The 4,649-nt window shown below is 46.2% G+C and overlaps 1 pseudogene; it reads left to right on the forward strand.

Moving 5' to 3' along the window:
• The first annotated feature begins 2,893 nt into the window (after positions 1–2,893).
• On the forward strand, positions 2,894–3,061 carry LOC123453353 (annotated as a pseudogene).
• Positions 3,062–4,649: the final 1,588 nt, after the last annotated feature.

Raw genomic sequence — 4,649 nt, forward strand, 5'->3', positions numbered from 1 at the left:
TTATACCCTCTCAATAGCGCCACCAGCTGGCGACTGAGCCTTCACCATGTGAGCCTTTGGGGCCTTTTCATAGCTAAACCATCACCACATTTCTATAGGGGTCGTGATAAGCCTCTCCTTTTCCATGTTAAAATATGCGCTCCGGGCGTACTTGCTGTTTACTCTCTGGCATATTTGTTTAACTTTCTCTTTTTGTTTTTTATTTTTTTTTTATGAGAGAAAGCAAGAGAATTGGGGCACCAGGGCCTCCAGCCGCTGCAATCAAACTCCAGATACCTGTGCCAGCTTGTGCACATGCGTAACCCTATGCATGCATCACCCCGTGTGTTTGGCTTACAAGGGATCTGGGAAGTCGAACACGGGTCCTTAGGCTTCAAGGGCAAGCGCCTTAACCACTAAGCCTTCCCTCCAGCCCAACTTTCTTGACCTTCCAGTCTTTCTGTTGAGGATGGTTTTTCCTTCTGTGTGTGTGTATGTGATGCGGTGTCTGTATGCAGTGTGGTGTGCGTGATGTATGAACTTGCTCATGTCCTTGAAGCACCCCATACGCTTGCCTGCTTTGGGGTGTCCCTCCCTGAGGTGGCTGTAGTGGAATGCTGAGGGTGTCATTCCATTGCTCTTCCATTTTTGTTTGCTTTTCCAGTTTTGTTTTGAGCCTGAGACTCTTTTATTTCTCATTCCCGGCTTGAGGGTCCCCTGAGGAGCTGCGATTACAGACACTCGTGGTCATACCCAGGCGTTCACGTGGGATCTGGAGCTTTGAATTTGGTCGCTTCAGGTCCCTTCATGTCCCCCTGCTCATACAGGAGCGCATTTAACCACTGAGCCATCTCTCCAGCCATCTATTGAGTTTATATATATATAATTCCCAAGAACTTTTGGTTTCCTGAATGTTTCTTTCTTTCTTTCTCTCTCTCTCTCTCTCTCTCTTTTTTTTTTTTTTTTGAGATAAGGTCTTACTCTCTGAATGTTTCTTTTACAAGAAAACATCTCATTCTTTTTTCATGGACAAAAATGACACTTCTTTTCTAAGTTCATTCATTGTTTCTTAAGGCGTTATTCAGCTTACAATGATCTCTGTTTTCCCGAGTTGCCACCCTTCCCTTGCCCATTCTGTCTCCCATGTTTGAGCCTTCCCAGCCTGGCATGGGCTGTTGCTCATTTTCAGGAGCTCAGAGCTGCTGGAAGCTGTGGGCTTGCTGACTGTGGGATTCACTGGAGGGTGACTTTGCAAGGAGACTTTGTGCACATCTTCACACATCGAGACTGCTCCTCCCTACCCCCAGAGAAGTATCTTCCAGTTTTCTGCTGGAAAGATACAGCCCCACTTCTCTTGTGGTGGAATTCATCAGAAAAGTGGCTGTGGGTCTGACAAGGAGATCTGGGCAAACTTGTAACTATTTGTGATACTGTTTCTTTAACACATACAAAATGCCTGGCTATGTGCAAAATGTTTACCCACAGTTTTTGATTCATCGCATTATAAGCCTCTTTCCTTTTCAAGGATGACTTTTAAATATTTTTACTTATGTGTTTATTGCAAGAAAGGCAGACAGAGATTGGGTGTGCCGGGGCCTCTAGCCACTGCAAACAAACTCCAGACTTTTGTGCCACCTTGTGTATCTGGCTTTACATGGGTACTGGGGAATCAAACCTGGGTCCTATAGGCTTCCCAGACAAGCTCTTTAACTGCTAATCCATCTCTCCAGCCCTCAATGGTTTTGATAGATGCAATACTGTAATTTGATCTTATTCTCATTCTATTACCCCCTCCCCACCCCAACCCATCGAACACCCCCCCTCTTTTTTTTTTACATAATCCTTCTATTCTTTTGATGTGGCCAGATGGATCCATTGATCCCTTTTCTTTACAGACTGGAAACTGAGAGGCAGAGAGGCTAAGTTACTGGTAAATGCAGGCACTGGGTTGTGAACCCCGGTCTCTCCACTGGCAAAGCTCGGTTGGTTCGTGCACGTTCCGCCTTCGTTTTGGGGGGCAGGTCAGTGGCTCAGTTGAGGGTTGAAGGAAAACGGGTATTGCATAGTGTGCTGAGCGGCTAGGCTGGGTTAGCAGTCAGAGGGGCAGGTCTGAGAAGCTGGCTGCAAGAACACATCTCAGCAGAGACCTGATGGAACAGCAGGAGCCTGGCGGAAAAGAAAGGGCTGGAGAGCTTTTTGGCCTGAGTGATCAAAGAGTCCTGCCTGCTCCTTGGGGAAACCGGAGTAATTACAGGATGAGAGCCACTGGGGGAGGGGGGGCTGGACGAAGACAGCGGGGAGGGCACGTGTCTGAAGGAGCGAGTGGCAGGTGAGGGCGGGGAGTGAAGAAGAAAGGAACTTTAAAATTTTTTTTTGGTCATTTTTTATTTATGAGCGACAGACACGGAGAGAAAGACAGATAGAGGGAGAGAGAGAGAATGGGCGCGCCAGGGCTTCCAGCCTCTGCAAACGAACTCCAGACGCGTGTGCCCCCTTGTGCATCTGGCTAACGTGGGACCTAGGGAACTGAGCCTCGAACCGGGGTCCTTAGGCTTCACAGGCAGGCGCTTAACCGCTAAGCCATCTCTCCAGCCCAGAAAGGAACTTTAAATGAAGGAGTTAGGACGATGCTCCGCACCGATGAGAACCATGTAAGGGATGTTAGCCCGAGTCATTGGTTGACATTTCATCAGCAGGTATCACTTTTTCGGCAATCAGGTTTTTGAAGTCCTCAGATAAAAACAACTGTTTTGTAAAAAGCTGGGGGAAAGAATTAAATGGCTTCGATTTTGACCTGTCTTCCACCAACATCCTTATAATATAATTGAACAGAAGGACAAAGCCAATAGGTACAACTAGGAGATCAAAGAGTGAAGAGCAGATTATTACCTAGAGCAACAAAGAAAGCACTAGAAAGACTCAACTTCCAGGGATCTTCACCAGAGAAGTTTCTCTGACTGTGTAGAGCACTGGAAACCATGAGGAGGAGGCGAAACGTTCTCTCCTGAGAGTGAATTGCTGTTGATGATCATTCCTGCTTTCCTTCCGGGGAGCTAGAAGGAGAGGACACTGTCTGAATAGGAGAATAAAAAAATAATAATAATGAGGAAAAAAGGATTGGAGATATTTCCCAAGCAGTGTTTCTTCCCAAATAACAGGAGCCAAGTGTGGTGGTGCACGTCTTTAATCCCTGCCAGCACTCTTGTGACAAGGGCCTGAGCTGGGGAAGGACGTAAGTGGCTCCATGTTGTGAACTTAGACAAGGATCAGCTTCGCTGGGGCCTCAGGATAGGGTCTCACCTCCACTTGAACTTCATGCCTGGCTTGCTTTAACACAATGGGTCACCACAAGACAAGATGTTTTTCTCGATATTGCCAAAGGCAATTTTTAGCTTCTGTGTTAACTGCTGCCGGCTTGCAGTTGCAGGAGAGGGAAAATGCAGGGAGGGGAGATTCCGGAAAAGTTCCTGTTTTATTTTTTTCTAAAAATCAACTGAAATGAACTCTTGATTATGATTACTGACCTTCTGAACTGTAAAATGAAGATGTAAAACCTTACGGCTTTCTCTTAGCAAAGGAGCCCTGAAATACAGCTTGGCACCGTATTCAGGGTCCAGAGTACAGTCACCAGCCAGCTGATAAAGATTCCGGCTGACTGCTTGGTGTCCAAGAGGTCTTATGGGTCCTCACTGTGACACTCTGGAGGGCTGATGTAAGAAGATTGCCATGTGACCCTGCCTTGAAAATAAAATAAAGTAAATCAAAAGGAAGGCGATTTCACTGGGAAAGACTTGTCCTCACATGCTCACATAAATAAGCAGATACATGTATGTATACAGTTGGAGACCATGCTTCATAAATTACACGTTTGAAAGTGGTAGAAAGAAGACCTCTGTAACGGAGGATGACATTATAATGAATGAGCCAAGTTTAATCTTAGTGGTCGAGGCATGGTTTCTCTGGCTTATACCTGTTCTAGTGATTGGGGTGAGGAGGGTGAGACTGGGACATAATAAGCTTGACCTAAAACCAGTACAAAAGCAGTTCTACTTAAAAAAATATTTTTTTTAATTAATTGAGAGAGAGAGAGAGAGAGAAAGAAAAAGGTGGTGGGGGGGGGGACACCAGAACCTCCAGACACTGGAAATGAACTTCAGACACATGTGTCACCTTGTGCATCTGGCTTATATGGGTACTGGGGAATCGAACCTGGGTCCTTTGGCTTTGCAGGCAAGCGCCTTAATTGCTAAGCCCTCTCTCCAGCCCCTTTCTTCTTTTTTAAAAATATTTTATTTACTTTACTTTTTTGAAAGAGAGAGAGAGAATGGGCACACCAGGGCCTCCAGTCGCTGCAAACGAACTCCAGACACGTGCACCCCCTTGTGCATCTGACTTACATGGGCCCAGGAGAATCGAATCTGGGTCCTTTGGCTTTGCAAGCAAATGCCTTAACCACTAAGCCACCCCTCCAGCCCCAGTTCTTCTTAACTACCTGATTTGTTTTCCCTCAGAGGGTAAGATGGTGTGCAAGGAAAGGCACAGGCAGCCATCCGCCCTGTCATGGCAGTTGTCATTTTAGTAGGCAACTTTCAGGCCTTGTCTGTATGTATACCTCTAGAGCTGCATGGATTTCAAATCAGAATGGCAGGGAACCACAGCTAATACTGAAG

This window comes from Jaculus jaculus, chromosome 11 (assembly GCF_020740685.1).
Source record: "Jaculus jaculus isolate mJacJac1 chromosome 11, mJacJac1.mat.Y.cur, whole genome shotgun sequence".
NCBI lineage: Eukaryota > Metazoa > Chordata > Mammalia > Rodentia > Dipodidae > Jaculus > Jaculus jaculus.